Source organism: Stegostoma tigrinum, chromosome 31, assembly GCF_030684315.1.
Source record: "Stegostoma tigrinum isolate sSteTig4 chromosome 31, sSteTig4.hap1, whole genome shotgun sequence".
Taxonomy (NCBI): domain Eukaryota; kingdom Metazoa; phylum Chordata; class Chondrichthyes; order Orectolobiformes; family Stegostomatidae; genus Stegostoma; species Stegostoma tigrinum.
The window spans coordinates 25393675-25406606 of record NC_081384.1 but is presented as its reverse complement, the minus strand read 5'-3'; the positions used below and the strand labels follow the sequence as shown (position 1 = coordinate 25406606).

The following is a 12932-nucleotide window of genomic DNA, read 5'->3' as shown; positions in this document are numbered from 1 at the left end:
GAAAGTCTGGTAATGGTTCCAGTTCAGAAGTGTTAAGGGGTTATTTGAAGCTCATAAAATTTATACAGGAGTTTTAGAGACAGTATTTACATGCATTTGGAAAAGTACAGCCTAATTAGGGAGAGCCACCATGGCTTTGTGTGCGGTAGGTTATGTCTTACTAACTTGATTGATTTTTTTGAGGAGGTGACGAGGATGATTAATGAGGATAGAGTAGTGGAAGCTGTCTATTTGGATTTCTATAAAGCTTTCGACAAAGTCCCTCATGTTAGGCTCATCAAAAAGATTAAGGTGCATGTGATCCATAGTGACTTTGTCATTTTGGATTCAGAATTGGCTTGCCTATAGAAATCAGAGCCTTGTTGTGGAAGGGTGTTTTTCTGACTGGAGTAGTGATGTTCCACAGGGATCCGTACTGGAACCTCTGCTGTTTGTGATATATATAATTGACTTAGATGAAAACATAGATGGGTGGATTAGTAACTTTGCAGACGTCTCAAAGATTGGCGTTGTTGTGGACAGTGAGAAGGTTGTCAAAGGATACACTGGGACATAGATCATTTGCAGGTTTGGGCAGAGAAATGGAATATAGAGTTTAATTCGGGCAAGTATGAAGTTTTCCATGCTGAAAGATTAAAAGTTAAGGGAGCGTATACAGTTAATAACAGGACCCTTAACAGCATTGATGTATGGAGGGATCTTGGGTTCCTAGTCCATTGCTCCCTGAAAGTGGCCACACAAGTAGATAAGGTGGTAAAGAAGGTGTATGGCATGCTTGCCTTTATTTGTTGGAGGTATTGAGTACAAGAGTCAGGAAGAGATGTAGTGACTCTATAAAACTTTGTTTTGGCTGTACTTAGAGTATTGTGTTCGGCTCTGGTTGCCATACTACACGAAGGACATGATGGAAAGGGTGCAGAAGAGATTTACCAGGATGTTGCATGAGTTAGAAGTATTCTTATTCATTCATGGGATGAAGGCATTGCTGGCTAGGAATCATTTATTGCACATTCCTAATTGCCCAGAGAGCAGTTAAGAGTCAACACATCAATGTGGTTCTGGAGTCACATGTAGGCCAGACTAGGCGAGGATAGTAGATTTCCTTCCCTGAAGAGCATTAGTGAACCAGATGGGTTTTTTCAACAATCAACAGTGGTTACATGGTTAACAGTAGATTTCTAATTCCAGAGATTTTTAAATTGAATTGAAATTCCACTATCTGCCGTAACGGGATTTGAACTTGGGTCCTCAGGGCTTGAATTTCCTGAATAAACAGTCTTGTGATAGTATCAGTGGGCCATTACCTCCCTGCTATAAGAAGAGACTGGGCAAACCAGGGGTGTTTTCTCTGGAGCAGTGGAGGCTGAGGGAGGACTGATAGAAGATTATAACATTAGGAGAGGCATAGAAGGGTTTGACAGTCAGAATCTTTTTCACAGAATTGAAATGTCTAATGCGAGGCGGCATGCATTCAAGGTAAATAGGGGAAAGTCAAAGGAGATATAAGGGGCAAGTTTTTCACACAGAGAGTGGTAGGTGCCAGGAACAGGGTTAGTGGTGGAGGCGGATATGATAGTGGCATTTAAAGGACTTTTAGATAAACACATAAATAAACAAGAAATGGAGGGATATGGACCAGGCAATAGGGATTAGTTTAATTTGGTGTCATGCTTGGCACAACATTGTGGGCTGGAGGGCCTGTTCCTGTGCTGCACTGTTCAATGTTCTATATTCTATCCCGTTACAACTATTGGCCAGATTTCAGACTGAGATATGACTTGTTGAGTAGTAACATCATCTGAGACCATAACATTGCCACTAACATTTGATGATCAGTTGTTGAAGCTATTAATTTAGTTTCACCTATCGATGGATATTCAATGTGGTATCATCTACAACAATATTGTTGATGTTACAGTTTCTAGTATTAGTGGTGCAGGAATAGAATGGACAATAAATGATAGGCAGAGATGTGTTGGCTGGTTACGTACTTTGTGAGCATCCAGATCTAAAGCACCCAAAGCGTTTTTCTAGGTCTACATTCATCCTTCCTTTCACTTGGCTGTAAAGGAGGGAGATCATATTTAGCAGAAGAAGTGTGTGACATTGGGCGGATATGTACATGACTTCTTCATTGCTTGACTAATATTCTTTTAATTAAGATTCCTTCTTTTTCCATTTTAATTGCCAGCCACTTTTAAATTGCAATATTGTCAGCAAACTGGATTACACTGTTTGATAAGCAAGGTAACAGGCTCTCAGGGGCCAGCTTGAATGTGGAGTCATCAGGCCAATCGTAACCTGAGGGACAAAGTGGCCTACTCTTGCTCTTAATTTGTATGTTTGTACATATTAGAACCTGCCATCACAGCTATACATTTTAAAGTGCATCAAATGCTTATCGCATTGTACTTTCACAGAGAGAAATTGTTAAATTGTTTAAAAAACTCTTGAAAAAGCTCAAATAAGTTATGAATAGTGAAAGAACTTTGCAGTATTAAAAAAAGCATACATGTGCCTAACAAGTAATTATTAGATCTATTGTCTGATGCAAAGAGAGCAATCAATTGAGATCTCTTGTAGAGAAAGAGAGGGTATGGGAATAGAGATTTCACTGTACAGAGTAAAGAGGTGAAACATGGCACGTGGAGATATTGGAGTGAGGCAAATGGAGAGCATTCAGAGAGAAGCTAAAGATGTATCATGAATAAAAATATCAAGACAGCGGAAGGGTAAAGGTTTGATTGGTATGTTGCAACTTTGTTTTATTGTACTGATGTTGTGTATTTTTACGTAATTGCTATTTAGTTCCTTGGGCCAGATCTTAAAATTCATTCATCAATGTCAGACTTAACGACAGCAATGTTTCTGCTTCAGTTGTGTCAACATTACTGACTAATATCTACATTCCACAAACAATTGTTTTTGTTATGAATGTGGTTAGAAGTGTGATAATGACCGTACATTTTCCTCTTTTATCTATTGTTGACTGAAGGGCAAATATTGACCAGGATATTGGAGATAACACCCCGTGCGCTTTGGTAAATTAGTGCCTTAGGGTTATTTACATCCATCTGAATAGACAAATGGCATCTTGACTTAACCTCTGAAAGATAGCACCTCCTGCAGTGCAGCACTCCCTCAGCACTGCAGTGTTATCCTTGCAGTTCATGTGCCTTGGTCCTGGAGAGAACTAATGGCTCAGAGTTGAGAGTGGTACCAACTGAGCCGCAGCAGGCACACAACAGTGACAAGGAGGTTGGCATATGGCAATAACAGTTGTCAACATCGCCAGTCAGGATTTAACTGTCAAAGCTCAGAAGTGGTATTGAATTGGTAAGGTTTGATATCAAAGCAACGCATAGCAGTTAGTAAGTAGTATTGACCTGAACTTTCAATATGAATAACTCATTGAGATCAAATCACTGCTGTTGTCATCTCACAAGTGATGTAAATCTAGCTAATTTGTTTTCTTCAGGCTTTCAATTCAATTTCCTTATTGATTTCTTTATAACTTTACCATTCAAGGGATACTTTAAATCTGTTTAATCAGTTGTGCCTGTTTACCAATATATCATGATACACAGTCTTTATCACTTGCAGGCACCAGGTCAGGGGATATTGGTGATATAGGAAATATTGGTGGCAGAAATAGATGGACGGAGCTTTGGTTTCAGGTGCATATGATTTGAAATACCAGAGTACAACTATTGAATCAGATGTATAAAGTGAGTTGCTGTTGAAGCAATTATTATTTGTTTACTGCCTTAATCAATGAATGGGACAAAAGATGATTTTTTTATTTAAAATGATATTCAGCTGAAATAGTTCATCTCTACGTCATTCATACATCTTTTGTGTATAATGTGATTTAAAAGATCTGCAACCAGATATGTTCTTGTTAGAGACACAATAAGCAGATGCCAGAAATATGAAGGGAATTGAAGAGACGGTTGTTTTATTCACAGCTGAGAAATCAACATATTATTCTCTTCAAAACTGTGATTTAAACTTGTAAGATGCCATCTCCGAAATTACAGAAAATTAAAACAATCAAAGCTTTTCTTCTTCAGATTCCAAGATTGTCACAGCATGTCAAAGCAATTTAAGCTAAATTAATCCATTGTTCATGAGTACATTTTGAAGAATAGCAAGTAACTAACTGAGGGGCAGCAGCACAGTCACTGGCAAGTATCAATTTAGTTTGATATCAAAATAGGAAAACAGGCCACCCTTAATGAATTTGTTAGACATTGGTCTTTAAACAAAACATTGTCCTTTTCTGCTTGACCTTTGAATTTTGTCAAGTCCGTCACTATTTGCAACACTGCTGTTTATTTCATGTCGAAACTCAGACTACAAATTTTTTGGACATGGTGCCTTTGCAATGTAACACTGAAATATAATACTATTACACTGTGTAACATATTACAGGTTGTAAATCACTGCAGCGTTGTAGGATTTAATGAAAATCTACAGATGATTGCAGCACTATGCAATGTAATGTGAAATTGAAGATTTATAAAGCATTGGCAGCTTAGGCAACAAATTTTACTCTAGAGGTTGGAGCTGGTTGCAATAAACATAATTTATTTGTATGCAACATACTAGACGATCACTTCACCTGTGGATGTTCCAAAGCACTGAGTTAGCATGATACTGCAGAACTGAACTCTGCCACACATGTGAATATGTGCACAGAATTCAGGGACTTGAGATTAGATCTCAGTGTTTCCATGTGACCTGCTTTTTGCTCAATGTAATCGATTGAATAAAGGTTAATTTAAAATTACAAGTTTTCATATCTGTAACAGTTCACCTCAAGACATATCATTTGCCATTTGTGCCACATGCTAAATGAACAAGCTACTGTGAATTTTGGAAAAATAACTATATGACGTGATGCAAAAATATAGGTAGAGTCTTACTATTTGCAGTTTGTGTTTTGTTGCACAATCTGCCATGGCTCAAGTGACTTTTTTCATGCAGCCATCTACTCTTCATTTCAGTGATTATGTAGCTAAGCTCATTGGCTTATTCCACAAGAAGGGCACTAGCAGGAAAGGCAAAATGCCAGCTGCTGCTAGCACCTTCTAGCATTCAAATCACTGCCACCTTATTTATAACCCAGTTCTGCACCATTTCAGACCCTGGCAAGCCAGGGACTGGCCCTCACACTATGATGCTTGATTATTATCATTGATGAAATGACAAAAAAGACTAGTTAGCTCTCTACTTTCTGGAAGGGTCCTCAAGGTACAGCTGATTGGGATGGTAGAGAGGGGGCCATCCTGTTTCCTGCAGGACACTGAATGAGGCTGCACCACCAGACTTAGCCAGCTGGGCACAGATAGCAATCCCGTGTTAAACAGAATGAGTAGCAGAGCAGGAAAACGCGCCTTCTGTGCTCTGCAAGGGTAAGTGTCACCATCTCTATCTGCCTCTACAGTCTCAAACGGCCATCACTTTAACACTGGCACTGCACAGCCCTGTCACCAAGACATTTGAACCACAAAGACCAGGCATTTTTATCATTGTGTGTTCTGAGGATTGGTGGAAGCTTTGAACAGAAACTAATCTGAAAATCAGATAACAACGTGGAGAGGTGGATAAACACAGCAGGCCAAGCATCATAAGAGGAGCAGGAAGGCTGACATTTTGGGCCTAGACCCTTCTTCAGAAATGGGGGAGGGGAAGAGGGTTCTGAAATAAATAGGGAAAGAGGGGGGAGGCGGATAGAAGATATTTAGAGGAGAAGATAGGTGGAGAGAGACAGACAGGTCAAAGAGGCGAGAATGGAGCCAGTAAAGGTGAAAGTAAGTGGGGAAGTAGGGAGGAGATAGGTCAGTCCAGGGAGGATGGACAGGTCAAGGGGGCGGGATGAGGTTAGTAGGTAGGAAATGGGGGTGTGGCTTGAGGTGGGAAGAGGGGATAGGTGGTAGGAAGGACAGGTTAGGGAGGCGGGGATGAGCTGGGCTGGTTTTAGGATGCGGTGGGGGAAGGGGAGATTTTGAGGCTTGTGAAGTCCACATTGATACTATTGGTCTGCAGGGTTCCCAAGTGGAATATGAGTTGCTGTTCCTGCAACCTTCAGGTGGCATCGTTGTGGTTCTGAAATTTGAAACTCATCATTTCTACAGCTGCTGAAACAAGGAGTAATTGAAGTCAGTTGGCAGACAAACTGGAGCCGAGGAGTTGTATACAGTCGGAGCTTTGGTTTGCAACACAAAAGTTGATTTACGTGGATTAATGATAGGTCATTAATGATTCAGAGTTTTTACCTACCATTAGCCGTGAGATTGTTCGATTTCACTGAGCAGCTTTGGGGCCCTGAACAGAATAAGTGGTCAGGTCAGCACCAACCGAAGCGCCCTCTCCCTCTGTAATCTTCCAAAAAGGCCAGTTGAAGCCTCAAGAAAACTAGTTTGTCTTTCCTTCAGTGGTTGCTGTGAGTTGTGATTTTTAATGGATTAGTGAGAGACCTTTTACAAGTGAATGCAACACCCTATGTCCCTTTCAAGCCAGTGGAAGCACCTGGAAAAGTAAGGCCGAGAAGCACAAGGAACAATTTTAACAGATCTTGTGAACAAAGTTCCCTGAACTCCTTTCCTAAGTTTCTTGTCAGTCTAAGTGTATTTTTCTCCTCGAAATGTCTTTTTGTCTGTGTGGATGGGGAAAGGGAAGTTTAGAAGGGAGTTAGAGATTTAATCAGTAGAGTTATTTGTGAAAGGTTCATAACTGTTTACCTGTAGCTCAACTCTATTTACTTGTAATTAATACAAGTATTTACTAGTACATTGTAATTTCTGTTAAGTGCAAAAACCTGGTGTATGCATTCTGTCAACAGGTGTCGAGAACACAGGTAATTTGGGCAATTGGCAGACTTTTTAAAATCATTAAATTCTGTGAAAACTCCGAGGGTAGTTGGGTTTATTTTCCAGCATAATACTCCAGTGAGTCATGACACAATTCTCACTACTACATTCACCTTAACTACTCAATATCTCTCACTCACCTCTTCCTTTCAACTTTTGCCATTCCTGTCCTCTCCACTTCCTACTCACTCACTGTGGACATCTGACCAACTCTCCAGCTCATGCGTCATTGCTAATTGCTCTCCTATCCTCTTCCGTCATATTCAATTCCTTCCTTTATTGCAGGGATTCTAGTGTGCAATCCGTAATCTGCTGATTTTTAGGTGGTTCGAATCACCCTCAGACCCATGGTTCTGACTCTGGACTTAATTTTGGCAAGTGAAATGAAGAAGGCAGGAGACAGGTGTTTCAGGGCAAAGAATCTCTGCATTTATTAAATCCAAAGGTGAGTATATCACAAGAAAAGAAAAAAAACAAAAGTAATAAACAGGGAACTAAAACATAGGTCAGTAAAAATACAGAACCAAGTCAATAAAAATACACGAATTAAAAAGGCAAAATCTTCAACTGCTTCATCAATGACCTTTCTCCATCATATATTCAGAGTTGGGGATGTTCACTAATGATTGTGCAAAGTTCAGCACCATTCACAACTCCTCAGATACTGAAACAATCCATGTTAAAATGTAACAAGACCTGGACAATTTACAGGCTTGGGCTGACAAGTGGCAGGCGACACAAATGCCAGGTAATAACTGCCTTCAATAAGAGATAATATAACCACCACTCCTTGACCTTCAATGGTGTTACCATCACTGAAACTGCCACCATCAACACTGTGGGGGTTACTATTGATCAGAAACTCAACTGGAGTCATCATATAAATACAGTGGCTACAAGAGTATATCAGACACCCTGAACACTGCAGAGAACAACTCAGCTCCTGACTCCCCAAAGCATGTCTACCATCTACAATGCATAAGTCAGGAGTGTGACAGAATACTCCCAGGTTGCCTGGATGAGCGAAGCTCCAACAAAACTCAAGAAACATGACACCACCCTGGACAAAGCAACTTACTTGATTGTCACCACATCCACAGGCATCAACTCTCTCCAATACTGATGCTCAGTAGCAGCAGCGCTACCTACAAGATACACTGCAGAACTTTGCCAAAGGTTCTTGGAAAGCATCTTCCGAACCACCCATACTTCCATCAAGAAGGCCAAGGACAACAGATATGTGGGAACGCCACCATCTGAAAGTTCCCCCGTGAGGCACTCACCATCCAGACTTGGAAATATGTCACTGTTCCTTTTGTTGCTGAGTCAAAATCTTGGAATTCCCTCCCTAAAATCATTGTGGGACAACCTGCAGCAGGAGGACTGCAGCCATTCAAGAAGGCAGCTCACCACCAACTTCTCAAGGGCTACTAGGGATGGGAGTGAACCCTGGCCAGCCAGCGATGCCCACGTCTCGTGAGTGATTTTTTTAAAAAAAGATGCTAATGAGGTTTGATAAAGTAGACTTTGCGTGGATGTTTCCCTTTGTGAGACAGTCTAGAACTGGACGTCATAATTTTAGGGTAAGGAAAGGCAGCATTAAAAAAAGAGATGAGGAGGAAATACTTCTCTCAAAGAGTCATCAATATGTGGAATTCAGAGTGCAGTGGAAACTTGGACACTGATTAAATATAAGGAGGAGATAGACAGACAGATTTTAATTAGAGACGGGCTAAAAGGTTATGGGTACAGGTAGGGATATGGAGTTGAAGTCGAGATGAGATCAGCTGTGATTGTATTAAATAGTGGAGCAGGCTCAAGATGTTGAATTGTCTACTCCTGCTCCTAGTTCGTCTGTTCGATGCAGTAACCCATTGAGCCATTATTGAACCAACTTTGTTCACACTTCCCCAACAGAGAAAGAAATGTAACAAAATGCCCTGATCTTGCAGTACATGAGGTCCCAGATTATTATCCTGCTTTCTAAGTCCTCCATCTGTATTTTTTCATTATGTTTTAACTCCATCTCCTGTACATTACTCTGCACAATTTGTCTATCACCTGAAACTGTCATGGTTATATCTTTATTTTAAAATGAGTTGCAGTAAATGTTGAATATCTGATCAGAGTTCAGAATTCTCTGTGTGTTAAACATGCAGGACCACAGAAATTTTCTGGCAAAGCTTTATTTACTCTCTTAAACATTGATTCTCAGAGTAAACATTACTGATCCAATGCTGAACATATTTTGCTTAATTGATTGTTCTAAGCTCTGTTAAATGCTCGTTCATGATTTATTAATGAACACATTTATTCAGGGTTTCTTTACTTTCCATAGCATTTTAAATTTCTGTAGCTAGTTAAAAAAAGGGTTTTGACATGGTTTGAGGGGTAAGCCAACTTGGCATAGCTAGTACAAATAATATAAGTTAGCTTTCTGTTTACGAACTAACAAGGCTTAAGTGGTCTCTCCTGAATATGAACAAGAACAGGTAGGTAAAATGCACAATTCCAGGGAGGTACAAACCTAACTTTTGGAATGGGGCAGCATGTCCTGTATTGAAGATATTGTGCTGGCTCCTTTCATTTTTATTTAACTAGCTTATGGGATGTGGGTGTTGCTGGCTGGGCCAACATTTATTGGCCATTCCTAGTTTCCCTTGCGAAGGTGGTGGCGAGTCACCCTTTTGAGCCACTGCAGCCCATCTGCACTAAATAGTCCCATGAAGCCAGCAGGAAGGGAATTCCTTGACCAAGCAACAGCAAAAGAACAGTGATATATTTCCAAGTCAGGATGGTGAGTGGGTTGGAGAGATATTTTAAATCTTTTCCCTCTCACCTTAAACCTATGCCCTCTCATTTTAGATTCCCCTACCCTGGGAAAAAGACCTTGGCTATTCACCCTATCGATGCCCCTCATGATTTTATAGACTTCTTTCAGTTCACTTCTTAACCTCAAGCTCCAGGAAAAATAGCCCCAGCCTATTCCCCATTGTCAAACTTCCAGCCTTCACAACATCCTTGTAAATCTTTTCCGAACCCTTTCAAGTTTCACACCATCTTTCCTATAGCTGGGAGACAAGAACTGAAGGAAGTATTCCAAAAGTGGCTGAACTAATATCCTGTATCTTGATGAAAGTGACCCCATATGTTTGGAAGGTGTTGTCTCAGGATTTGGGAATTTCTGCAGTGCATCTGGAAGATAGTACATACTGCTGCTACAGAGCATCAATGATGGAGAGAGTGGATGCTTGTGGATTGGAGGATTCAGTGATAGTAACACCATTGAATGTCAAGGGGTGGTCGTTGTATTGTGTCTAATTGGAGAGAGTAATTTCCTGGCATTTGTGCAGCACACTTGTTGGGGAGGGGATGGCCTAGTGGTATTATCACTGGGCTGTTAATCCAGAGTCCCAGGTAACATTCTGGAGGCTGGGTTTGAACCCCGCCATGGCAGATAGTGGAATTTGAACTCAATTTAAAAACATCTGGAATTAAGAATTAATAATGACCATGAATCCATTGCCAATTGTCAGAAAAACCCATCTGGTTTGCTAATGTCCTTTAGGGAAGGAAACTGCCATCCTTACCTGGTCTGGCCTACATGTGACTCCAGACCCACAGCAATGTGGTTGACTCTGGACAGTTAGGGATGGGCAATAAATGCTGCCTAACCAGCGACGCCCTCGTCCCATTAATGAATGAAGAAAAAAAAACAAATGTTACTTGCCACTTTTCAGTCCAAGCCTGGATATTGCCCAAATCTTGTTCTATTTGAACATGGACTTCTTCAGTATCTGAGGAGTTGTGCAACCAATAGCGAACATCCCCAACTCTGACCTTATGATGGAGGGAAGGTCATGATGAAGCAGTTGAAGATGTCTGGGCTAGGACACTACCCTGGGGAACCAGATGTCCTGGAGCTGAGATGATTGACCTCCAGCAACCATAACAATCTTCCTATGTGTCAGGTATGACTCCAACCAGCAGAGAGTTTGCTCATGATAACCTTTGATTCCAGTTTTACTGAGGCTCCTTGATGTCACACTTGGTCAAATGTGACCTTACTGTCAAGGGCTATTGCTCTCACCTCACCTCTGGAATTCACCTCTTCTGTCCATGTATGTACCAAAGCTGTAATGAGGTCAGGAGCTGAGTGGCCCTGGCGGAATCCAAACCGAATGGCTCTGAGGAGGTTATTACTGAACAGGTGCTGCTTGATCGCACTCTTGATGACACTTTCCATCATTTTACTGACGATTGAGATTAGATTGATGGGGCATTTAAAGGTTGAGTTGGATCTGTCCTTTTCTTGTGAATAGGACATATGGGCAATTGTCCACATTGCTGGTTGATGCAAGTGTTGCAACTGTATTAGAAAAGCTTGGCTAGGGGAGTGGCAAGGTCTGGAGCACATTCAGACTATTGTTGGAATGTTGTCAGGGCCAATAGCCTTTGCAATATGCAGTACCTCCAACCATTTCTCAGTTTCACTCTGGGGGAATTTAATTGGCTGGAGACTGGCATTTGTGATGCCTATCAACAATTTTAGATAGAGCTACTATTCTGTTCACGTGCAATGCACAGTGGAAGTCTATTATATCGCTTACCACAATTCCCACAAATTCATTTGCAGTTTTGGGTCTCAAAAGAGATTTTCTGAATCCTCACTTTGCCAGTTACAATTAGGAAAAAAAAGGAAATTTCTTATTAATGCAGTCCAGCTATAACATGGGCAGTTATAATGGGGTCTCACTTTCTGAATCTCCAAATCTATGTTGTACAGACCTTCCACTCTACATTGATATATTTTGTAAGCTGACATTTGTTCGTGGAACTGTTCATGATGGACATATCTTAATGCAATCAAAGGTTCCTCAGCTTTGTGAGCACAACAATGGGATGCAAGAGTTCAAGAGTACATTATCTGCTTCTGGTATGTGTGGTGGCATATGTGCAACATACATATACATCTCATACACAATTCAATAGTAACTCACATTTTGTGACTTGTATCGTGTACACGGCTTTAACACATACCATATTTGAATTTTCCTGGAGGCGCTTTAAAATATGATCCAAAACAAGTCGACAAATAATTACAAAATAGGTTGCAGGCTGCACACTATTGTAATTGCAAGAGGCATATGCATGTTTATTGAAGTGAAGAAACAATAAGCCATATTCCAGTTAGCTTAGATAGGAGGATCATGAATCTCCTGCAGCACAGCAACTTTACTCACTATTTGTCAAAAATTCTGTCTTTTTTAGTTCTCTACATTCATTTTTCTATATCAGGCAGCAGCATTGACAATGCAATTCTTCATTTCGCAATCATTAGTTTACTATTCTTGATGTAAGTGGTTTTGTTTGTAATTATTGAAGATAAATTATTGCAATATTTAGTGCTGAACATATGCATTCATTCATTTAAACACTGTGAGTTATTTATTGTGATATGCCACCATTCCATGTTGTTGAGGCACACGAACAGATGTTAGGGTGCTGCATTCTGGCTTGCTCGTGCCTGGCCTAATTGATTTCCTATTGGAAGACTAGGTATGGAGGCGATCTGAAACCAATTCAGACAGACTTTGAGTTCACTGGCATGATTTGATCCATTTCTGCATTTACTTGAACAAGATGCTTACTTGTAATGGCCTGATTGGTGTTGAATTGGGAGTTACTAACATATTCCGGCATTTCAAGACTAAAATGGATATTTGGTGACTGATTCTCTCCAGTATTCTTGGAGAATCGTATAGTTCAAATCTGTCCAAATGGCCTTTATTCTATTCTTTCAATCCTTGCTCTTATTTATGATTCAACTGCTATGTTTGAAGATGTCCTCGTCAGTTTACTGTCAGTTGTTATTATGTAGGAGTCTGCGTTATTCGACAGTTGCTTCATTAGAGTGCCAAGATAGTGTAATATCATAGAATCCCTACAGTGTGGAAACAGGCCATTCGGCCCAACAAGTCCACACTGCCCCTCCAAAAAGCAGCTCTCCAACCCTTGCATTTCCCCTTGGCTAGCCCACCTAACCTAAACAGCCCT

General features: G+C 40.6%; 1 protein-coding gene across 1 annotated transcript in view; it reads left to right on the top strand.

Annotated features, from left to right (window-relative positions):
• Positions 1 to 12932, top strand: part of LOC125466230 (acid-sensing ion channel 2-like) — a 1220788-nt gene that overhangs the window by 31979 nt on the left and 1175877 nt on the right. The window lies entirely within an intron of this gene.